Genomic DNA, 26,559 nt, shown 5'->3' on the forward strand with positions numbered 1-26,559 from the left:
AGTGGGTTGGCGACCATTAATTACTTCCTTTTCGTTCATTAGTGTAGCTTTTGGACTCATGATCAGTGGTACCCCTTTCTGTCCAGTGTTGTTCGTGAGTGAATGCACAAAATAACTTTCATTTTCCAAATTATAGCCCTGTTCGGTTTAATTACTTTTATTTTTAGTAGACTTTCCATCAGAAGGGTCGGTTATACACTTTCCTCTTACTTATCGGTATCACTTCTTCAGGAAAGATAGCCTTATACAATTAGAAAATATCCATTAGGCATACACGCGATCCACCGTCATATTTTATATCGCAAGCAGGATGGGCCGATTAGTAAGAGGGAGGTTACAAGTGGTCATAAGGTTTTGGCTAATCAGTGTAATCATCGGATTACTTCTATTTCATTTCTTGTGTAGTGATGCGACGCGTGTAACATACCAGTTCTTAGGATCAGATGTTTCGTCTAGCGAATGTTTGCATATGAATCTTAAGTATGGAGTTATTGCTTCAGCATACTTGGTACAGAATCGCCGTAATTTATAATGCATTAACTCTTATCCCAATTGTGGTACTCATAGAATATCGCTCCCCGCAGTTCGTAGGTAGACTCTCCTCTAATCCTGAGCGTTTCTTTCTACGTCGTGCCGGGATCTGCGAGGTAGGCGGCTATGAGTTGGTGCGCCCAGCGTGGCGGCAAATTGACTCGCCGCCTCCGCCGCCTCCGCCCCCTTACCGCCTCCACCGCCTCCACCGTCGCTACGGTCCACCCCCGGCGCCGCCTGCGTCGTTTCGTCCTTTATCTTCCGGCTGCCATAAAACCGAACAGGTGCGCACGATATGTTTGGCACAAAAGCGACCTACTGCTTTCCGGAACGACCCTTCATCCGTACAATGGCGTAGAAAATTCTTCGCAGCGAGATCCATAAGTTAGACGTACCACTTTATCAATAGTGCCTGCTGTTTATCGTTAACGCACTATCATTACTGTAGCAGAGGACAGCTGGGCACCGTAACTGATTATGCATGCGTGATTCGACCAAGAACACAAAAGCGTTGGTAATCCAAGCACAGTTTCTGCTTGGGTCAGCCACAGGCACCTTATCCACTTACTATGTGTTTTGCAGGAGGAAAGGGGTTAGACATCTAAGAGATCGTGCAACCATTTTGTTTACACAACTTATTGACGCAGTGGTGTTGCGTATTTTTCTGTCGAATGTATTAACATTGAAAGTATCATGTAAAAATTATCATTAAAAGTGAAAGTATCTAACCAAAATTGTTTCCTTTTTAATTAGTGAAAGTATCAAAGATAAAATTGTTCCAAATTAATTATTCAACAAACCTGCAACTGTGAACTTGTTTCGTGCACTCTTCCATTTTGCCAGTAATGAAACATGTATTTCACTCAGCAATCAAGTTTAAGAAAATAATGCTGTTCATGGCATTAAGATGATACTGAAAAAATAGCTTTTAGCCCTGATGTTTACTTAATGAAATTATTTCTTGACTTAAATAATCCAGTTATGCAATGACATAAAATTAGTTATTTGAAATAACTTTGATCTGATAACCTTAGTTACACCAAAATCGACTTCAACCATGAACTGTACATATATATGGCATAGAGGCCTCATTTTCATTATGTTCTTTCATTTGGTGGGTAACTTTACTTTACTACTTTTCAAATTCAATACAAGCAAAGGATGTGGATTATGATTCAGGCTATTACATTTAAACACAATGTTGATCTCAATATACACGGTGGTCCATTGTTAGTGACTGGGCCAAATATCACACAAAATAAGCATCACACGAAAAAACTACAAAGAAAGAAACTCATCTAGCTTGAAGGGGGAAACCAGATGGCGCTATGGTTGGCCCGCTAGATGGCGCTGCCATAGATCAAACGGATATCAACTGCATTTTTTTAAATAGGAACCCACATTTTTTATTACGTATTCGTGTAGTACATAAAGAAATATGAATGTTTTAGTTGGACCACTTTTTTCGCTTTGTGACAGATGGTCCTCTAATAGTCACAAACGTATAAGTACATGGTATCACGTAACATTCCGCCAGTGCGGACAGTATTTGCTTCGTGATACATTACCCCTGTTAAAATGTACCGTTTACCAATTGCGGAAAAGGTCGATATCGTGTTGATGTATGGCTATTGTGATCAAAATGCCCACCGGGCGTGTGCTATGTATGCTGGTCGGTACCCCCACGACATCATCCAAGTGTCCGGACCGTTCGCCGAATAGTTACGTTAATAAGGAAACACGAAGTGTTCAGGAACATGTGAAACGTCAACCACGACCTGCAACAAATGATGATGCCCAAGTAGATCTTTTAGCTGCTGCCGCGGCTAATCCGCACATCAGTAACAGACAAATTGCGCGAGAATCGGGTATCTCGAAAACGTCGGTGTTGAGATTGCTACATCAACATCGATTGCACCCGTACCATATTTCTATGCACCAGGAATTGCACGGCGACGACTTTGAACGTCGTGCACAGTTCTGGCACTGGGCACAAGAGAAATTACTGGACGATAACAGTATTTAGCGACGAAACGTCATTCACCAACAGCGGTAACGTAAACCGGTATAATATGCACTATTAGGCAACGGAAAATACACGATGGCTATGACAAGTGGACCATCAGCGACCTTGGCGGGTTAATGTATGGTGCGGCATTATGGGAGGAGGTATAATTGACCCCCATTTTATCGATGGCAATCTAAATGGTGCAATTTATGCTGATTTCCGACGTAACGTTCTACCGATGTTACCACAAGATGTTTTACTGTATGACAGAATGGCGATGTACTTTGAACATAATGGATGTCCGGCACATAGCTCACGTGCGGTTGAAGCGGTATTGAATAGCATATTTCATGACAGGTGGATTGGTCGTCGAAGCACCATACCATTGCACACACGTTCACCGGATCTGACATCCCCGGATTTCTTTCTGTGGGGAAGGAAAGTTGAACGATATTTGCTATCGTGATCCACCGACAACGCCTGACAACATGCGTCAGCGCATTTTCAATGCATGTGCGAACATTACGGAAAGCGAACTACTCGCTGTTGAGAGGAATGTCGTTACACGTATTGCCCAATGCATTGAAGTTGACGGACATCACTTTGAGCATTTATTGCATAAATGTGGTATTTACAGGTAATCACGCTGTAACAGCACGCTTTCTCAGAAATGACAAGTTCACAAAGGTACATGTATCACATTGGAACAACCGAAATAAAATGTTCAAACGTATTTTTTTTCCTTTATTGATTTTCAATTCCCCCCAAAGGGGGGCGGGCTGGCAGCAGCTTAGTACACTGCTCTACAGCCTACAGACTTTTATTGTAAAGAACGGAAGAAGAAAAGAAACAAGAAAAACAGGCGATAAAACGGTGACGTAAAGTGAAAAATGGCGGAAAAATGCGGAAAGTTAAAACAGAAAGCAAAAGGGGTTGGCAACGTTAATAAAAGACACAGAAATCAGACAAGTAACATAGTACACACACAATTAAAAAACACGGCGACAGTCTGGTTTCTGTTCGCAAGAGATAAAAGGCACACCCAGCGACAGTATGATGGCCGTTCGCAACACTTCCCAAAAAACACAACACGGAACACTCACTGTAAAACACGCTCTGTAGAACAATCACTGTATAACACTGCACGAAAGTGGCGGCACAAAGATGACACTCCCGAGCCAAAGGCAGATGGGGGAGGGGGACCTGGAGGAGGGGGAAGAACAAGGAGGGAAGAAGGAAAAAAACGATAAAAAAGGGGGGGAACCAAGGAGGGAGAGGACTAATAAAAGGGGTGAAGGGAAGACGCGAGAGGGAATGAGAGGAGGCAGAGGAGGGAAATGTAAAAGGACTCGGGGGAGAGAAGGGGGCAAAGAGAGGGGAGGTGGGGAAGAAAGAGGATGGAAGGGGGGGGATTCAAACGTACCTATGTTCTGTATTTTAATTTAAAAAAAACCTACCTGTTACCAGCTGTTCATCTAAAATTGTGAGCCAAATGTTTGTGACTATTATAGCGCCATCTATCCCAAAGCGAAAAAAGTGGTCCAACTAAAACATTCATATTTCTTTACGTACTACACGAATATGTAATAAAAAATGGGAGTTCCTATTTTAAAAAAAACGCAGTTGATATCCGTTTGACCTATGGCAGCGCCATCTAGCGGGCCAACCTTAGCGTCATCTGGTTTCCCCCTTCAAGCTAGACAAGTTTCGTTCTTTGTAGCTTTTTCGTTTGACGCTTATTTAGTGAGATACTTGGCCCAGTCACGATCATTTGACCACCCTGTATATATATTGTTAAAAATTTAAGTCATATACAAAAACTACCATTTCCAACTTTTTTGCAGCACGGATCACTCTTACAAATATTTTTACAAAACGCTTACTGCATCAAAACTTGGACATACAAATCTTAACTCTGAACATTATCTAACAAAAACCATTTTGAAATCATTTTATAGCTTCTCTCATTAACGTGCTAAAATTTGCTTAGTGTACAACCTGAAAACTGCGCAGCGCGAATCCTACCTTAAAGCTGTCACCACACGTCTGCTTCCTCCGGGTACCTACCTGCGACTACCGAGTTTTCTTTTACTGCGCGCGCCCGGCTCTCTTAACCATCAAAGATCCTCCTACTCCAAGGTATTATACTAATTCCACCTTACAGTTGGTAACTATAAACTTTATTTTCTGGATCTACCATGATCAGACCTTAGCACATACCTTTCAACAGTAATACTGTGCCATTACAGAAATGTTTGCTTTAGACGGTTCATTACTGGCAGAAATTCAACCTTGGTTCTCGAAGGCTTTGAAGCCTGTTCCATCATTTTCACCAGTTAATATACGATGGCTGAATTCTAAGCAATGGTACTTTTCTATGTTATTATCCACGCGATGGACTTTTCAAAATGGTAATGCTATTCACATAGCAGAAGAAAGAGAATGGCACATTTTACTACAATTAAGAATGTGTAAGCTTTGTGCAAGTAGCGTGCGACGATTATTGAATGCTGACCAAAGGCAAATGTGAAACGAATATCTCATCAACTGCTGGACTGTTCAACTAGATTTCAGCTGTTTCTGTCAAATTTTCGTATCACCCCAGAAATGGGACGGCAGTGGAAACAATGTTCGGAGGTTGGTGGTTTTGCAACAGGCAGCACAAAGTGAATTCATCCTACCATAAACTTAATGATTTGAAAAGAGCGTCTTGGTTTAGGTTACCCTCCTAAAGAAAACAGTAAGAGTAGTAACTATTCAAGTCGCATGGTTCTATAGCATGAAACAATAAACGAGGAATATTGAGTAAGTCTGCTAGACCATTGTGGGAAAAATTACGTCAATAGGCTCCTAGTTTTCTATAGGTAAACAAATCATTTTTCATCAACAGAACACACCAGTTTAGGTGATAGAATACAGTATGACATAAAGGTCGAGCACCATTCAAATGAATCTGATATGTCAGTCACCAACCACGCAGTATGCGGTAGTAGTAGGGATACTCCATTGTGTCCCACTCGGCATTGTTGCCAAATTTATTCAACATAGCGGATCCCAGATTGCGGAAATAGATGTGTCAATCTCACAATGACGACACGCTGGGAAGTTCAAATTTGGTGGGAAGATAGGTCAATTGGGCTACCTCCACCAACATAACCCACATCCTTCACAGCCTCCTCATCCCTCCCCCATCCTCTCCCATCCCTCCCTGATGTGGAAATTGGGAGGGAAGGATAGTTAGTGCTAGGCTGTTGGACACGACACACGTAAGTCTTTATTTTGTATACTTGCTCTCCACCCCATCTCTACCCAATCTCGAAACTCGCGGGAAAAGGAATCAGTCTGTTTAGTGCTGCTGGTTAGGATGGACTAAGTATGCATTGTTTATTTAAACAATCTGAGTTGTCATAGACAGCATTTCCTTCCAGTGAATTCACCATGAGGTCCAGAGTCCAACTGACTTAGTTCAAAATACCACCACCAAGGGGCGCTGTCGTCCCTCCCAGTCCCTCCCAGTCCCTCCTCCCATGACATAATCCAAGATGGTGATCTGGGAAAAAAGGCGGGAAAATAGTCTGTGTCTAGCTGCTGGATGTCTAGCTGTTGGACTGGGAGGACGGACATTATTTTTTCCTGTGTTCCATCGACGAGATGTCTGTACTGGTGAAGGTGGAGTACATTAGCATCTGACGACTGTGTCGATAGCAATGATGTTTGGTGAAGACGAATACACTTCATGAAATAAAGAAGACGGCCCTAAGGTATGCTTCGGAACTAATGCTGATAAATGCTTATGCTGTAACCGTAGATCATTCGATAAAAGTCCAGTCAGTCAGTCTTCCGAAGTGCAAGAGGCAAGACGTGAACTGCAAAGATTCTGCTCCCCACTGGATATGCCAGCTTATGGCATGGTCACGCGGTAGCCACTAAGCACTTCTTGTCACGTTGTAAATATCCATTACCTTTCTCCTACCCGTCCCCAGCTCACGACTACCCTTTGACATTGAACACGAACTGCTTCAGCAGTTATTACATCTGGTGTTGCGGAATACTGTCACACACATAACTTGAAGATATCACAGGAGCTAAATGTACCACTGCACATATAGAGACAGAGAGGGCGTTGCACATGACGTGAGAATATTTAAACAGTTACCTTTATTCCGAGGAATACCACCACCCCCGCGCTTGAACGCAGACTCTAAAATAAAAAGGTCGCAACACAGATGTGAAACTGCCCCAGAGACACTTCGCACACTTTTGTTGGAAGTACGCTTCTCTTCGAGCATGAGTTGCTTCAGGAGTAATTAAATCCAACTGAATATGTCTGTAAATGCACTTTGAAAAAGATCGATTCACAGTAGTTTGCTTCAATTTTGCGATGTATACAGCCACACTTGAACACTGAATCTAAAAAGATCGCTGTCCACTTGTGAAATGTCCGTGAGATACTTCACACATTTTTGTGGAAAACAGATCCCGAAACCAATATCAACTGCAATGTCTCATTGTACACTCCAAACTGATGATATTTGGAAGGCGAAGTAAATATCTATGTAGCTCTAAACAGGACGTACAATCACTTTTCGAGTTTTAACTGCTTGTTTAAAGACGCTGCCAGAGAGAGAGAGAGAGAGAGAGAGAGAAATATTTCTAAGCCCTACAGCTCCTGTGGTGTTAATCACTTTTCTGAAACGCTGAGTGGGCTTAGTTTATTTTTGCTGCTCCTCATTTATCGAAGCACTCACTGGAGTCTAGGCACAGACAAGAAAAACAGAGCAATTTGAAGCTCAGACCTACGGACGAGAAAAATGGCTGGAATTTTCGGTGTCCTACAGCTGCTGGTCTGGAGAGGTTCCAAAGCCGCAATGGCAGATGAAGGACAGCATCGCGACAGAGGAGGATGGTCTTCTTGGACGGGTCTCGAACCACTCGGACAAAGAAGACATCACTTTACTCTCAGACGTCATGGAACTTTCAGTAGGCACCTTACCTCCGTCTTGTTCGAATTTGTAGAGGCCCCACACAGAGGATGTCTTGTGAATGGAGCGTTCTGATTGGCACTGATTGAATTTCACCGCCAAACTGCTGCTGCTGTCGGTTTGCGAGCACTGTCCACCATTTTTTTCTGCAGGAAGACAAATACGAGGATTTCAGTGACAAAACTATTTTGCACACACCGAAAAAAAGAACATACAGCAGTGATATTGCACTGACAGTTAAACCCTGCAAAAGTGATCTACAGATCATGAAATACGGAAATTGTCACCAAAGATACTTCCTCAATTACACTGCTCTGCTATCGTTGAGAAAAGCTTGAATTTTTCAGCTTGAAACCGATCTCCAACTGGGCTATATCACCACATACCAAAGCCGGCCGGGGTGGCCGAGCGGTTCTAGGCGCTACGGTCTGGAACCGCGCGACCGCTACGGTCGCAGGTTCGAATCATGCCTCGGACATGGATGTGTGTGATGTCCTTAGGTTAGTAAGGTTTAAGCAGTTTTAAGTTCTAGGGGACTGATGACCTCAGAAGTTAAGTCCCATAGTGCTCAGAGCAATTTGAACCATTTTGAACCACATACCATACCTATGTAGTAGTAAATGCAATTCGTATCCTGCACCATACATAATCATCACTTTTGCATCCTGCATATAGCTATCGACCACCTGATACTCTTAAATACACCACGAAAACAGACAGCATTAGCACATGCACTTTATGTAGTCCTCACAGCACTAGATATTTCCCGCGAGGTCGGTCTGTCACCCACTATGGCCAAGAGTCTCAACTATCCCACACGCCTGACATGTAAACAGAGCACACTCAGCGAACCACAGTCACCCTCCAAACTGGTGTACAAAGGCCGGGCTGGTTTCCCAAGGCACAAAGGCGTTACTGTTTCCAGCCCTGACCGGCTTGCTTGCTTGCTTTCCACACCCATATCAGTACTCTGGGATTACAAGAACACATGTATTTTCAGATGGTTTGCTAGGATATCATACCGTTTACACGATAGTTCTCTATATCAAGCACACAGCAGTACGCTACCAATCGCTTGCACAGTATGATTACGAAGACGAAGAGTGGAAATTATTTCTCTAGAAATCCGGGACTTTAGCAAGGTTCAGAGAGGTGGAAACATGATGAAAACCACCTAGTAACTAGAAACTTATCTCGTCTGCGGAGATCTTTATGTGAAAACGAGAAAAAATTTAGCAAACTGATAGTTCTACGCCGGCGGGAGTGGCCGAGCGGTTCTGGATTCTTCAGACTGGAACCGCGCGACCGCTACGGTCGCAGGTCCGAATCCTGCCTCGATGTCCTTAGGATAGTTAGGTTTAAGTAGTTATAAGTTCTAGGGAACTGATGACCTCAGATGTTAAGTCCTATAGTGCTCAGAGCCATTTGATAGTTCTACTCGGCGAATAACTATGTCACTGATATAACAGATTCCAAATCATCCATCTACATTGCAAATTAACTAAGGTACTTCTCTTGTCTAGAGTACCAGCAAACGTATCTTTCACTCGTCTCTCACCATGTAGATGCACACAACACACACCATAATCGATGTTCTGTCAACCAGATAATGACAGGAAATGTGTAGAAGCAGTCAACCAGACAGTTTACATGGGAGGGACTAATGATTCAGTGCAAACGCACATCCATAGTGAATCTTCTCAAATTTTAACGGAGAACACATGTCATCACAAAGGCTATTCAGCCATCTAGAGGGTGACACGGTTAGGTCATCTACATTCCTGTACCCCAGCTGCCTTCTCCATTCTGGAAAGCTCCCACCATAAGACAGAAACGTCAATTATTCCGGTGATAGGTTAGTGCCGCACCCCAGACAGAATAGATAGGATAAAGTTAGAGACTGAAAAATCTCCTTGCGTTGTCTTTGGCCAACCCTCCCAGCAGTACTGTCAGCGATTTAAACTACATCTGTCCAGAAGTAGACCGTTATATTCCACCTCTCGTGAAGGAACTGAGCAAGATGAGAAAGCAAGCAACCAAGCAACCAAGCAGGTCAGGACCGGAAACAGTAACGCCTTTTTGCCGAAGTGAACTGGCTTAGTCTTTGGACACCAGTTCGGAGAGTGACTGTGGCCTGCTGAGGGTTTTCTGTTCGCATGTCGGGTGCATGGGACAGCTGGCCACGGTGGATCACCGACCAACCTTGCGGGAAATATCTAGTGCTGTGAGAACTATGTACAGTGCATGTGCTAATGCTGTCTGTCTTTGTGGTATATGTACGAGTGTCAGGTGGTCGATAGCTATATGCAGGATGTGGAAGTGATGATTTTGTATGGTGCAAGATACGAATGTGTTTACTACTACATTGATATGGTATGTGGCGATATGTCCCTGTTGGAGATCGGTTACACGCTGAAAAAGTCAAGCTCTCCTCGACAGTAACAGAGTAGTGCAAGTGAGGAATTGTCTTTGGTGGCAATTTCCGTATTTAATGATCTGTAGAAAACTTTTGCGGCTTTTAACTGTCAGTGCAATACGACTGCTTTATCTTTCTTTTTCTTAAGTCTGTACAAAATAGTTTTCCCTTGAAAGTCTCAGACAGTTCTCCCACACCAGCAGCAGTTTGGCAGGTAAATTCAGTAACAGTCAATCAGAATGCTCCATTCGTAACCCCTTACCGCATAAAGTGCCAGATATGGCACATACCACTTTTCTCTTTGTCAACCTCATATCTGAGAATATATTTCCAAACTGCATGTGGGGACAGATATGGCACACAGTCGAGAGCAGCTGTGCAAGTAGTGTATGCCATCTGTTGGGAGAGTAAGGAGTTACGTGTTATGCATCTATGCTTTCTGTTGCTAGCTGTTTACATCCAAGTTTGGTCACACAAACAGTTGCAATCAGGTACAGTAAACGATTGATTTCAGTGTTTATATTATTTGCAGAGGAAAAAGGACATCTGTGGACAGTTATAAAGAGGTAAGTTTATATATTTGTTCATTAGAATACATATAATACTGAAAAACAGGTCTGTGACGGATATGGCACAACACGCAGTCCGGTCCAATCGAGTACGTGTCTGCATTTTACCTAAGGAGGCAGCAATGAAGAAGAATGGTCGAGGCAGCATGGAGGAAAAGATAGCAACAGTAGACGGTGTGCAACTGTCAGTAGTCTCCTGCTTTGATAATAAGTAGTCACCACTTTGTCAACTTACGTTGGATGCACACCAGAAGGCAAGATCAAGAGGCTTTTCAGGGAGGAAAAAGAATACAAAATGGTACCTTGTCCACACTCTGTGATGATCTACAATGACTACATGGGGGGTGTCGATCTATTAGATTCTATGCTAGGATATTATAGAAGTCAAATCAGATCAAAGAAATGGTACTTATTTCATCTAGTTGACTTGGCTTGTGTGAACAGCTGGCTGTTATGGAGAAGAAGAAATACGGACTACATGCCCCTTGTTGATTTCAAGGTCGCAGTTGCAGAGGCCCTCTGTAAAACTGGGAAATCCTTATCCAAGAAACGTGGTAGGCCAAGCAATGAAATACAAAAACAGCTTGACTGCAAGAAGAAGAGAGGCCCTACAGCAGATCTTTCACAGCGTCAGGTGCGACTGGATTGGATACATCACATGCCTATCTGGCTGGAAAACCGTGGTCGTTGCAAGTATCCAGAATGCAAGGGAAATCCTACGTATATAGCGTGTATGAAGTGCAGTACAACATTGTGGTTGAATAAGGAGAGAAATTGCTTCATCAAGTTTCATAATGAATAGAGAAAAATGGAAACAGAATGTGTGTTATTTTCTCAAAATATGTGTATTGTAATGAATAGAAAGTGTAATTGTTTTACATAAATGCAGTTCTGCTAGTTCATGTACGTATCTTATTGTGTATTTTCCACATTGTGCATCATCAATCCCAAAACTGGTATCACATGGTATTAGTCGTTACTGCATGCTGTCCCATATATGGCACAAACCCTTAATTCTAAAATAACCGCCCCTACATAAGATTTAGAATTTTTAAGCATTTTTTATGAAATCAGAACATCGAACATAACATGTAACATTTTTTTTCAGAAAAATAAAAAAAATCATGCAGTAAGGGGATAAGACATCCTTTCTGTGGGGTCTATGCAGATTAATTCGAACAAGACGGAGGTAAGGCGCCTACTGAAAGGTCCATGACATCTGAGAGTAACGTGATGTGTTCTTTGTTCAAGTGTTCAGAGACACGTCCAACGAAATCATCCTCTTCTGGTGGGATGCTGTCCCTCAAGTGCCATTGTGGCTTTAGAGCATCTTCAGACCAGCAGCTGTAGGACACCGAAAATTCCAGCTATTTTTGTCTGTAGGACTGTGCTTCAAATTGCTCTGTTTTTCCTGTCTGTGCTTAGACGCCAGTGAGTGCTTCGATAAGTGAGGAGCAGCAAATATAAACTAAGCCCACTCATCGTTCCAGGAAAGTGATGAACACCCCTGCAGCTGCAGGACGTAGAAATTTTTCCCTCTCTCTGGCAGCGCCTTCTAAGCATCTAAAACTCGAAAAATGGTGAGCATCCAGTTTAGAGCTACAGAGGTATTTATTTAGACTTCCAAATATCATCGTTTTCGTGTGTAAAATCACATATTGCGGCGGGACCTGTTTTCCACAAAAGCGCGTAAAGTGTCTCAGGGATGTTTCACAAGTGTGCCGGACGTTGTGGTCGAGCAGTTCTAGGCGCTTCAGTCTGGAACCGCGCAACCGCTACGGTCGCAGGTTCGAATCCTGCCTCGGGCATGGATGTGTGTGATGTCATTAGGTTAGTTAGGTTTAGGTAGTTCTAACTTCTAGGGGACTGATGACCTTAGATGTTAAGTCCCACAGTGCTGAGAGCCATTAGAAAGATTTTTTCACAAGTGTGCAATGATATTTTTAGAGTCAGTGTTCAAGTGTGGCGGTAAACATCGCGGAGTCGAGGCAAACTACTGTGCAGTGATATTTTAAGTGCATTTAGAGACATATTCAATTGGATTTAGTAACTCCTGAAGCAGCTTGTGTTCAAAAACAAGGGCATTTCCCACAAAAGCGCGCGAATCATCTCAGGGACGTTTTCAAAAGTGTGCAGCGATCTTTTTTAGAGTCAACTTTCGAGTGTGACGGTATACGCCGCAAATAATGGGGCAAAATCACTCTGCTGCCATATTTTTTTGAAAGTGTGTTAACAGACATTTTCAGTAGGATTTGTTAACTCCTGAACAAGCTCGTCTTCGAAGAGAGGGGTACTTCCCACAAAAGTGCAGGAAGTGTCACAGGAACGGTTTCACAACTGTGTCGTGAACTGTTGTAGAGTCCTTGTTCAAGTGTGGCAGTGATGGTGTTCCTCGGGATAAAACGTGTAATTGTTAAAATATTCTCGCGTCATCTACAAAGCTCTCTCTTTCTCTTTGTGCAGTGTGGTACATTCAGTTCCTGTGATATCTTCAAGGTATGTATGTGCAACATTCCGCAACACCAGATATAATAACTCCTCAAGCAGTTTGTGTTCAATGACAAAGGGTATGGCTGTGCTGGGGATGGGAAGGAGAAAGGCCATGGGTATTTCCAATGTGACAGGAAGTACTTAGGGGCTACTGCATTTCTGTACCTTAAGCCGGCGCGCACCATGACAATGCTGTAACCCTTCGTGTTACCCCTGTTCCAGCAGGGCATGGAAACTCTGGGGTGCTCGTCTTCCCTCTTGCTCTTTGGAAGACTGAATGTCTGGACTTTTATCGAATGATTTACAGTTACAGCAGATGCATTCGTCAGCATGAGTTGAGAGGTGTAACATAGTCCCATCTTCATTATTTGATGAAGTGTACTCGTCTTCTCCAAATATCATAGCTGTCAACGTAGTCCTCAGGTGCTAATATACTCCTTCGCCTGCATAGGCATCTTGTCGATTGAACACAGTAAACAACTAAACAACTACAGCCATCCTCCATGTACGGCAGCTAGACACAGGCTGAGTCCTTTTTCCACCATTTTTCCCCAGTCATCTTGAATTACATTACAGGAGGGGAGACAGGGAGGGACAACAGCGCCCTCTGGTGCCGGTGTAGTAAACTAGGTCAAGTGAATTGACTGGATGGATACTGTACGTGACAACTCAAATTGTTTAACTAAACAATGCATGCTTATGTCCATCCTATCTGGTAGCCCAGCACAGACTGAGTCCTCTTCCCACTAATTTCCAGTTTGGGGATGGGAGGGGATGGGAGCAATGCATACAAAATAAAGACTTGTATTCATCCTATTGAACAGCCCAGCATTGACTGTGTCCTTTTCCCGCCAATTTCCTGATGGGTGGGTGGGGGGTGGGGTGGAGGGGTGGGGTGGGGGGGGAGACGGAAGCAATGCATATAAAATAAAGACTTACATACTTATGTCCATCCTATCCAACAGCCCAGCCCTGACTGTCTCCTTCTCCACCAGTTTCCAGATGTGGGTGGCTAGGGGAGGGATGACAGGGTTGGAGGGGTGGGGGTTAGGTTAATGGAGGTAGCTCAATTGACCTATTTTCCCGCCAAAATTTGAACTTCCCACTATGACATCAACATTGCCACATCTATGGCCGCCATCTGGAATAAATTTGGCAACAATGTAGAGTGGAGCAGAACGAAAGTTGCGCCACTACTTACAATCACCTCATTCTGAATTATTCCATATGCTGAAGATGTCATTGCGAAAGTGAGAGGATGAAAGGTGGCTACACTGAGCCACAGCGCCAGAGATCGCTAGAGAGCATTGTTCGCCCGCCTCCACTGGCACAGTCATTATTGAGATGTGCTAGAAGGCAGTGCTTGTCCAGGACTCGTAGTAGTCAGTTCGTGTTCAGATGTGCTAGTAGAGAGTGCTTGCTGAGATGTGATACTGAAAGGTTCTTGTTGAGATGTGGTAATAGCGAGTCGGTGTGGAGATATATTGTAATTATGAGAGTGATTTTGGTCAATATATGAAGGTAACGAAACTTGATTTACTTTTCATTATTTCCATGTTTTAAATAATGCGTCATTACAGGTTCAGTCAACAAAGCATCTGGCTTGTGTTCTTGGATTAGAGTGCAATTCTGGTTTTCTTGAGTAATTATGGTATTTCTATTTTCTTTAATTAATTCAGTATAAATGGTATTTGAAATTCTTGTCTTTTGAAGAAGAACCGTGCCAGATGTGTACGTTGAGTCACACTCCCACACACAGAACAGTTACTCTTGCGCTTGTTGTTGCGTTGGTTTTATAGTTGCTGGGGACTTAATTAATTAATTGTGTTAATGAAAATTTCCATTTCATTCCTTGTTGTTGTTCTAAGCAGTCAGATTGCGTAATAATAACGAGTCAGGGCCAACCGGTACGAGACTTCGTAATCGGACAAACAGCTACGAAAAATTAAAATTATTTACATTGCATTTAATTAAGCCCCCATGCACGTGGCGACCGCTGCTTCGGATCGTCCCTTGGAATTCTTCTGATTGTAAAAATAGTAGACAGTAGTATTGTTGTAGTAATTTGTAGTCTAGTAATTGTAGTCTATATTGCATGTGTAGATTTGGTAATTGGCATTCTTCTAATGGTATTTTTCAAAATTTATTTTTTTTGTTGCCTTGTATACGCGTTTGACGATTTAGTGCAATTATTTCAATTGTTCGTTAATCGCGTTTGAGGGAAGCATTCTGTGTGAATGGTATTGTTGGTGATAACGTGTTATATTCTCTGTAATTTTCGTACAGTGACGAGTTTTGTATGTTTTGTAAATGATTACGCGATCGATGAAAAAGGCAAAAATGATGGATAGTCTGAATGACGAAATTGTTGACATGGCGAACTCGCCAACACAGGGGAACAGTATGATGAATAATGAAGTGGAAAACAATTTAATAAGCAGGGAAAATAGTCCAGAACCATTTCAAAATTTTTCTCAATCAGAAAGTTTTCAGAATTCGAGATTAACGACAGAAGATTCTGAAATAGTATCGAACACAAATAGCTTTACAGCCATGACGAAGGAAACTGGTTTTGCGGGAAATGTTAGGGGCGAAAAGAATTTTGAACCATTTAATATGGAGCAGTTGATGGGTGCAATATTAAATTTGGGATCACAAATAGGAACAATTACAACTGATATGGGAACAATTAAAACAGAGATAGGAACTTTGGCAACACGGTTAGACTCACAGGGATCACAAATAGGAACAATTACAACTGGTATGGGAACAATGGAGCAGTTTCGATCTGAATTTAAAACAGAGATAGGAACAATTACAACTGAGATGGGAACAATGGAAACACGGTTAGATTCACGACTAGGGACATGTTTCAAAAACATGAAAGATGAATTAAAGAAAGAAATTAGAGAAGAAGTACAACCGATTTTGAATGCTCACAATAATAGATTAATTGCAGTAGAGATTAGACAAAGGGAACAGGATAGAGAACAGGAGGAAAGAGATCGCTTGATAGTGCGGAAATTTTCAGAGTTAAATTTACAACGTGCACACGATAAGGAAGAAATATTTGAGAGAATCGAGGAATCCGTACCAAATGACAGATTAAATAACCTAACACAACAATATGAACAGTTAACTACCAAATGTGTCAACACTGAAACCCGAGTCGCGACACTTACGGAAGACGTAGGTAAACAGAAAGAAAAAATAGGTGACTTATCGGAAAGAGTTGAGGAGATTTCAGATAAATTGACAAATCTTAGTTTACATGGGGACAGAGATTCAGATGATACAGCACCATTGCCATTTGCAGAAACCGAAGAGTATCAGGACATAAATAAGCATGTTGAAAATCAGGGAAAATTTAATGAACGCGTGAAAAGGGAATTTGAGGCATTAAAAAAGCAAGTCAAACAAATTGAAGGCGAAATCGTAGGAAAAGACGGCAAAAGAGATTTAGAATCACAGATACCAGAGGGGTTTGAAGAAAATAATTTGTTTCATTTACGGGATGCAACAAGAGAGCGCCAGGCGCGCGAACTTGACAATAATCGACATTCAAACTGGGACAGACGCGGTAGGTCTTTGTCGCCACGAGGCGAAAACTTTGACTATAAACACTTTTTGACTGTTCGGAAATTTAAGATCTTCCGCAATTCTAAAAATGACATACATCCATGTGCATGGTTAGATCAATTTATGTATGCACTCCCACCAAATTGGCCATTAAGTCACAAACTGGAATTTATGTGTGGATATTTAGAAAACGAACCGGCGACGCGGATGCGCGCACTCATTAGAGATTGTAATAACCTAAATGATTTTTATCATGCATTTCTATCGGCATATTGGTCCGAAAACACGCAAGACAGAGTCAAACACAGTCTTATTATGCAGCGTAATTTCAAACAGTCTGAGTTCCGCACGCCAGCGGAATATTTTGAAGACATGATTCGAAAGAATCAGTTCCTTTCCAACCCTTATAGCCCGACTGAATTAATTCGCATTTGTTTAACTAAGCTGCCACAATCCATAAGACAAATTGCTTTAGCTGGAAGATGTAAAGACGACATTGAGACTTTCAAGACTTTGTTACAAGAACTTGAGTATGACAACGACGACGGGACTTCTTGTAATTTTTTCAGTAGCAGTAATTACAATACATTTTCAGAGAAAAGGGATAGTGATCGGAACGGACGTTATTTGGGTAACTTTGAGAATGACAGACGTAACAGACAGGACAATAGATACCAGCCTTATGACAATAACAGACGTTCTAACAGAGATTACACAGACAATTATAATAGCGGTAATTCTTACCGGAATGATCAATCATACGGAAACAGTAATCGGTATCATCAAGACAGAAATTATTCATACAATAATAGAAACTCTTACTACAGAAATAACCAGGGTAGTAGGTCTAACAATAATTTCAGAAGTGACAGTCGAAATTATACAAGAAGTAGTTATGCAGACAGACAGGAAAACAGAAATTTTAATAACAGACACAACCAAGAATTTGCATCTAACAGACAGGAAGGACCTAATTGGCATCCTCCGCGTGACAGAAATTCAGAGAGACAAGTGGAAATAGTAGAAATTGATCCGCGAAATGTCGGGAATAATCAAAGACGTGACGCAAACAATCGACAATGACTAGCAGCTTCGGCTTCTGGCAGCAATATAGACGGTTCAGAAAGTAATGACACTACGACTTTACACTACGTACGCCTGGAAGACATGAGAGACATTTTGCTAGATGAAAATGAAAATAATGTAGACGCATTTTTACATCCTGTTATTGAAGTATGTGTGGGTAAGAATAAGTTCACTGCAGTTTTAGATTCTGGGAGCCCATTGAACGTCATTAGTGAATCAGTTTTTCATATATGTAAAAGAACTATTGCCTGTCCTGTGTTACCTATTTCTAAAACTACAATTCGAGGCGCTATTTCTGGAAAAGGTGTGGAAGTTAAACAACAGACCAACCTAAATTTCATTTGTCAAGGATACGAATTTTCTGCTAATTTTATTATTGTTCCATTACTCAGTACACAGATTATTTTAGGTATGGAGTTTCTTAACGCACATAAGGCAATTTTGAACTTTAAAGAAGGAAGTGTGAATTTGACTGTTGCCGGAATGCCGAAATGTTTGAAATTTTTCGAGTGTTTAGCAAGATCTGAATCAGATACAAAATGTTTAAGGTTTCTTACTTCTGATGCTTTTGTTGAGCGTTATGACGACAGTGTGTTTATTCATGACAATGACAATAGATACAGAGACGCGATGGAGGATATAATTAATAGCGAAGAATTAATTAATGAAAAGGTTAAGAAAGCTGAAGTGCCAGATGACGTTGCAAGAGAAGAGCTGCACCACATTTTGACTTCACATGCTACAGTGTTTAGTCATCACACAGGAACTATACAAGGCTTACAATATTTATTTAAAGTAAAAGAACACACACCATTTCGCGGGAAAACGTACGCTATTCCTTTGGCTTACAGAGACAAGGTTAAGAATGAACTTCAATACATGTTAGATCAGGGCATTATTGAGCCAGCAGTCAGCCCTTATACCAGCCCATTACACGTTGTTCTTAAAAAGGATGGGTCAATTCGTTTGGTTCTGGATTCCAGACAGATAAATAATATTATTATTCCTGAAACTGACCGTCCACAAAATTTAGATGAACTTCTTCAACATTTCCATGGAATTAAAGTTTTATCCACGATTGATATGCGCGCAAGTTTTTGGCAAATAGAACTCCACCCTGATTGTAGAAAATATACTGCTTTTTTAGCCTTTGGTAACTGTTACCAGTTTCGGAAATTACCGTTTGGACTTACTGTATCTTCAGCAGCATTCATTCGTAGTTTAAATGAAATTTTACCTGTTTATCTTCGTGACAATATTACTTCTTATGTTGACGACATTCTTATTGCTAAACGTTCTTGGAGTGAGCACAACAAAATTTTGGATTCATTATTACGTATTTTTGCACGAGTTGGCATGACAGTGAACTTGGAAAAATCAGAATTTGGTCGTTCTCAGGTGGAATTTCTCGGTCACATTATTTCTACAGAAGGTATTCTCCCTGATCCAGAGAAACTAGACGCTATTCGTAATTATGCTGTTCCTACCACAAAACGTGATGTTCGTAGTTTCCTTGGTGTCTGTAATTTTCTTAGACGCTTTGTTAGATTGGACAATTTGGCCACACCTCGTTTATGTGAATTATCTGGAAAAAATTCTAATTGGTGTTGGGATGAGGAAGCTCAATCAGAATTTGAACAACTTCGTGATGCTTTAGTTGCTGCTCCACTTCTTTCACATCCGGATTTATCTAAAGATTTTTGTTTGGCGACGGACTCATCATACAAAGGCCTAGGTGCACATTTATTCCAAGAGATAGAAGAAGACGGCGTTGTAGTACAGAAAACTGTTGCCTTTGGAAGCCGTGTTCTCTCTAAATCACAGAAGAATTATTCGATTACGGAACTTGAAGCTTTGGCTGTTGTATGGGCTTTCACAAAATTTCGCACATTTTTGTTTGGCAGACATACTAAGGTTTACACCGATCATCGAGCTCTGGAATTTCTTATGTCAACAAAATTAACTCACGGCAGATTGTCACGATGGGCGTTGTACCTACAGGAATTTCATTTTAGTATTGTTTACATACAGGGATCTTCAAATATTGTTGCTGATGCTTTATCACGTGCACCTATGGGTTTGAAACAAAGTGCTGACGAGGACTGCAAGGAAAACCATTATTGTTTGATGTACATTCAAGGTGTTGCGTTTGAGAACTTTATTTCGTCTTCGCTCCAGGACATCGCTAAGGAGCAAAATAAGGATCCAATCTGGAAGGACATTAAGGAGAAGTGGAGGAGAAAGGAAAGCGTAGCGATTAGACAGCATTATTTAGTTCGCAATGACATTCTTTTTAAACGGAAATCGGTCGACAACTCTGTTTGGTTAGTTTGTATTCCTGATGAGTGGGTCAATAAATTGATTTGGTACACACATTTCAGTTATGCGCATTTTGGTCCCAGAAAATGCTTTCATAAATTACGAGAAAATTGCTACTTCAGTAATATGGAAAAACGTATTCGATCTGTTCTTGCCAAATGCAAATTATGTCAAAAGGCTAAGCCGCCAACAGTTTCTCACAGAGCACCGTTGTTTCCTATCATTCCAGCGAAATTAAAGGAGATGGCTGCAGTCGATTTGTTCGGTCCAGTGGTTCGTTCTACTAATGGTTTTGCGTATATTTTCGTAGCAGTGGAATTAACATCAAAATATGTGTGTTTTACACCTTTACGAAAAGCAACAGCTCGTTCAGTATCTAATGCTTTCATCAAACATTTTCTTAAAGAAGTTGGTCATGTTGATAAGGTTATATCAGATAATGGATCACAGTTTCGCTCCAAAATTTGGCTTCGTACTCTACGGCGTCGGAAGATTAAACCAATTTTCATTTCACTTTTTCACCCTCAATCTAATGCTTCAGAGAGATGGATGAAGGAAATCAATAAATTGTGTCGTCTTTATTGTCATCAGAATCACAGAACGTGGGATCAGTATCTTCATATTTTTCAAAATATTCTGAATGAACTCCCTAATGATTCAACTTCTTTACCGCCTACACTGATATTAAAAAATAAAGCACCGACAAATCGCATTTCTGAAATCGTTCCTTTTCCGCCTTCACGAAAACTGCGGCATTCTGAAGTTGTGAACCTGGCCCTACGAAATATTGCGTCTGCGGCTGCAAGAAGAGAGAAATCAGCTAAACGTCCTGGTCGTTTAAAAACTTTGTCAGTTGGTCAGAAGGTATTAATTAAGTCTCATCGTTTGTCTCACAAAGGAAAGGGATTGTGTCGCAAATTTTTTCTGCTTTATAACGGTCCATTTAGAGTTCGCAAAATTATTCATGATAACACTGTTGAAGTAGAAACTCTTAAATCACGACGCTCTAAAGGAATACATCATATATCAAACGTAAAAATTTTTGTGGAATGACCTACTTGTGAGAAACCAACAGTTTACGTAAACATGGAGAGAGTACAAGGATACCGCGCTGTGTTTTGGCGGCGGCACATACTCAAAGCAACAGTCAGTCTGCGCGCCGCACAAGGCAGTCGTTAACCGCAAACAATCACTTTCTACGTCACGCGCCTACAGCTGATCGAGCGCTCAGTGCGAATGCACTGACAGACGTAAATAAATACACAGTTTAATTTCTCGGAATAAATTCTGTATAAAGCTATAAGGACTTCATAAATTATGTTATTAACGTTCAGTATTTTTCAGGATACGGTTGTATAAAGTATTTAAGACCTTCAGGTAAATTCTGTGCGTGTCCGACGTTAGGACGACTTGCTTTGGAGAAAATTTTCAGGAAGAAGGTCATTTCGAAGAAGAAAGTAATAAGCAAAAAAAGGTAACGGTTAATTGAGTTTATTTTTCAGGTAACATAATTCCACTTAGGTACGTACTTTAGACGTAATTTGCTGCTTGCGATTACGTGATTCATACTTTGTGCTAATTTCATGTTCTATGAATTTACTTGTGAAGCGACGTGCTTGCGCACATTAACTGATTTTGACAATGATTGACTAATGAACAGGGTTGTTATTTGTATATATTATGCATCGCTTGGCTGCTATGCTTTTTCACTGATGTCATATTTTTCTATTATGTGCCTGCTGTGCTTATTTATTTAAATTATAATTGTCACCTGATTAATTGTGCTGATGTGGTTAGATATGTAAGTTATACTTTGTGATTTATCTGCTTGCGCCTTCATGTGTACTTATTAAGATTACATATGAACATTTATTTGCTTATGTCAATGTGATGCTAATGACCTGTTTATTGTGTAAGGCATGTTTGCTGCTGTGCGTATGGATTGCATATTTACACATTTCTGTTTTGTTGTCATAACTACTCTTCAATTTAGTATATAGGAATGCTGATACACTGTGTACGAACATAGAGTTTAGGTTACACTGTGGTATTAATTATAGATTGTTCGCTTGGCAGAGCCTCGTTGTAAGAATTGTGCTGCATCCACTTGTTGACATTCTGTTCTCTACTGGTATATTTACTCGCTATTGCATGTTTTGCTTACGCTCAGTGCCTTATATTTTTAAGATAAGAAAATGAACTGCAGTAATTCGACATAAACGACATTAGTACAAGAAACTTCATAGAAGTCACATGAGCTGGAGGTTTTATGAAAGCTGTATAAATGTATGCTAATAGGAAGGAAGCTAACGACATGACATACCAAAACTAGGTTTAGACCATTGACAGTCATTACACTGCGTTTTCCGTGAGCAATTGAAATAGGAAGTGCCACTTGACACAAAAAATACTCCACATGTTTGCTTCTGCTATGATTCTTGAAGTGGTGTACACACTGTGAAATATTATGATCATTCACACTCCGTAATCGTACTTAATTACTGAGAGTTATTCGAACTAAGTCTGTTAGAGGTCATGTATGCATTTCTTTTATTTAATGATGGACAAGGAACCAAAATGTATCTTATAATTTATAATGAGTAGAAAATTTGGGTCAGATGGATTACACAGAGGTTGTGTGTGGACACTGTGTCTTCGGATTGCATGGGATGCTGAATTGAAGTTGCACTAGGATTTTGTCTGTACTTGTTCGAGGAGACTGACTAGAGGAAAGAGTTGTTATGGAAGTGAAATGATATTGGTGCTGAGGTTTATATGTATAGACGTATTATTGAGGTATTGAGATTATGTGAAGTTGATGATTATTCGAGTTTCGTGGACAAGAGGTAAGGTAAATGAGGTATTATTGAAGTTAAGTGATGATTATTGGAGTTTTGGTGGATAAGGGGTAAAGTAAGTGAGGAGCATATTTTTTTTTTGTTGGTCCATATGGAACAAGGAGGATGAAGATGGCAGACTAGAACACTCAAGTAGAAAGAAGATTGCCTACACACACACTTTGTCAAATCGCTAAGCAGTATATACTTTTTTTTTGAGAGAGGAAGCATTTGCATATCTTGGTACACTGACAGTTGTTCAGCAACAGTACATTTTGATCTGGCTTGGCAAACATTGGTCTTGACATGATGACTATGACGTTGACTAACTATTATTGACTGTCATACATTGCTGCCACTAGTACTTGGTACACATGATGAACATCAAATCTTGGACAGAGTTACATTTACACAGTTAACACTATTCAATTCCACAGTAGTACTTAATGTGGATGAAAGATGAGTGGATGTGTTTTGTGTGTTTTCCTTTTCTAATGCTACCCACCTATCTCCTAAATATTATTTTATTTGTTGGTAGTGGCTTGCACTGACACCCATAAATGTTATACGTTTACTGGTATTTGTGTATTGTAATAGTTAATAGGACAATTATCTGATATCATTTGTGTGTTTGTTATGATTTGTATGTTTAATGTAAAAGAAATTGTATGTGTATTCAAACTATTGTTCATGCCTCAAATGTCTGATTAGTGATGGTGCTGCACTTTTCAACATGATGTGTGACATTTAGTCATGTTTAATTTCTGCTGATGAACTGTGTGATCAGTGATTGTAAAAAAAAAAATTATGGACTGTTACTTGTACCTTCTCTACATGATTGGTGCCACTAGGACATGTTTAATTTCTGCTTATAAACTCTGATGAACAGTGTGATCAGTGACAGTGTATTTTATGGAACTGCTTCTGCTGAGAAATGTGACTTGTTGCTGTGTGTACCTGGTCAACATTACTGGGTGCCACTGATGGACTGCTTCTACTGAAATGGTGTTACTTGTTGATGTCTGCACCTGATCAACATTGCTGGTGCCACTAATGGACTGCTTCTACTGAAATGGTGTTACTTGTTGGTGTCTGCACCTACTCAACATTGCTGGGTGCCACTGATGGATTGCTTCTACTAAAATGAAGTCACCTGTTGCTGTGTGCACCTGATCAACATTGCTGGTGCCACTAATGGACTGCTTCTACTGAAATGGTGTTACTTGTTGGTGTCTGCACCTACTCAACATTGCTGGGTGCCGCTGATGGATTGCTTCTACTGAAATGAAGTCACCTGTTGCTGTGTGCACCTGATCAACATTGTGGGTGCCACTGATGGACTGCTTCTATTGAAAAAATGTTACTTATTGGTTTTTGCACCTGTTGACCATTGCTGGGTGCTATTGCTGGAACTGTCAACTGCTTATTCATGGGCTATGGAAAGCGTTTATGTGAATATTTGTATAAACTGATTTTTTTGTGTATTACTGTTTGTGGAAAGTTATGAGACTCTTACCTGCACATATTCGTCATTGCTGACGCTATTGATTGAACTGTTTAACCACATAATACTTGTGTAAACTATTATGTAAAGTCACATGCATGAAAGAATTTGTATTGCTTACTGTATTCTATATAATAGGTTATTGAAAGGTCAGAGCAAAGCCAAAATTTTATCTAGTTATATGGTATTTACGTATTAATATTATCTTTTATTTTTGTCTGTATTTTTTTGACGAATTTGGTGGTATTTTCACCACCAATGCTGGCAAAAATACCATCAAATTCTAGCCGTGGAGGAAGGGCATATGAAAGGTGGCTACACTGAGCCACAGCGCCAGAGATCGCTAGAGAGCATTGTTCGCCCGCCTCCACTGGCACAGTCATTATTGAGATGTGCTAGAAGGCAGTGCTTGTCCAGGACTCGTAGTAGTCAGTTCGTGTTCAGATGTGCTAGTAGAGAGTGCTTGCTGAGATGTGATACTGAAAGGTTCTTGTTGAGATGTGGTAATAGCGAGTCGGTGTGGAGATATATTGTAATTATGAGAGTGATTTTGGTCAATATATGAAGGTAACGAAACTTGATTTACTTTTCATTATTTCCATGTTTTAAATAATGCGTCATTACAGGTTCAGTCAACAAAGCATCTGGCTTGTGTTCTTGGATTAGAGTGCAATTCTGGTTTTCTTGAGTAATTATGGTATTTCTATTTTCTTTAATTAATTCAGTATAAATGGTATTTGAAATTCTTGTCTTTTGAAGAAGAACCGTGCCAGATGTGTACGTTGAGTCACACTCCCACACACAGAACAGTTACTCTTGTGCTTGTTGTTGCGTTGGTTTTATAGTTGCTGGGGACTTAATTAATTAATTGTGTTAATGAAAATTTCCATTTCATTCCTTGTTGTTGTTCTAAGCAGTCAGATTGCGTAATAATAACGAGTCAGGGCCAACCGGTACGAGACTTCGTAATCGGACAAACAGCTACGAAAAATTAAAATTATTTACATTGCATTTAATTAAGCCCCCATGCACGGAACATAAATAATTTGTAAATTACAATGAAATACCGACCATTAGCTGCTTACAGGCGTTGATATATATCAATGGATACAGTTGAAAATGTGTGACCCGACCAGGACTCGAAGCCAGAATCTCCTGCATACATGGCAGATACTATATCCGACTATTTTTTTTAATAAATGTACCTAACAATGCATCACGCTCTGAGTAAACAAAACAAATATCTCGGTACTTTCCTACACCGAGGTAATATATATGGCGAAACGAAATATGTGCACGATGCAGAAGGGTGTGTCACTACTCTCCTTACGCTTCCTCATACAGGCACGTCTTCACGTATGTCGTATGTTATTCCCCTAATAATCGTCGCGTAGGGCACTTCCTAAGTAACTAAAAAAAATATTGCCCATGTTTTGGGTTCTGTACAATCTTGCAATGTCGTCCTTGCAGGTACTTCCAAAAGTCCAATACATCTTTAGGTCCATCGTGAAACAAGTATTTTACCACATGCCCACGGACCCACTTGACTGGGTAGGTTTTGGTGCGCGGGAAATAACGTTCATTTGGAAAAGTAGAAGCCGAGGTGTTATGTGTTCCAGAGTCTCGTACAAGATACGAAAAAATTTGTCACACCAAGCACCATACGTTTTCTGACGCCCCACACGTGGAACTGTGCTCGTTCGTGTCCAGTATTCCGCAATCTTCACATAGAGGTGAGTCCGCCATATTTATCTTGTGGAGGCGTGATCGGGTGATCCGTTTATCGTTGACTGTGATGTACCATGTGAATCGAACGTCTGTATCCAGTGTAGCCGCGTGTATCGTCCGCCACACCACCTTCCAATTAACCTGAGTGTTTTTGGCCTCCACAATGTTTGGTGGGCACCTCTGCTGTAGGACGCGATATATATCCAGCTCCGACGCCTGTTTAGTCGGTGGTACTGCGATACGGACATAACTATGTTCGATATGAAAGTGCCCGAATTTGTATGAGGGGGGGGGGGGGGGTATGTCTTGCTTCGTCAGTGGGGGCATAAGGGAGGACGGAGCTAAGGACTCCAGCAACAATCCTGTCAAAATTCCAGAGTGGTGGCGACACAGCTTCATGTGCGAGCTGACAAACAGGGCCACCCGTCTGTCGTGGACATAGACTATACTAAGACCTCTCCGGCGCGGGGGAAGCGTCAGCGACTCATAACCGACTTTGAAGAGCATGCC

The sequence above is a fragment of the Schistocerca nitens genome, chromosome 6, assembly GCF_023898315.1.
Source record: "Schistocerca nitens isolate TAMUIC-IGC-003100 chromosome 6, iqSchNite1.1, whole genome shotgun sequence".
In the NCBI taxonomy this organism is placed as follows: domain Eukaryota; kingdom Metazoa; phylum Arthropoda; class Insecta; order Orthoptera; family Acrididae; genus Schistocerca; species Schistocerca nitens.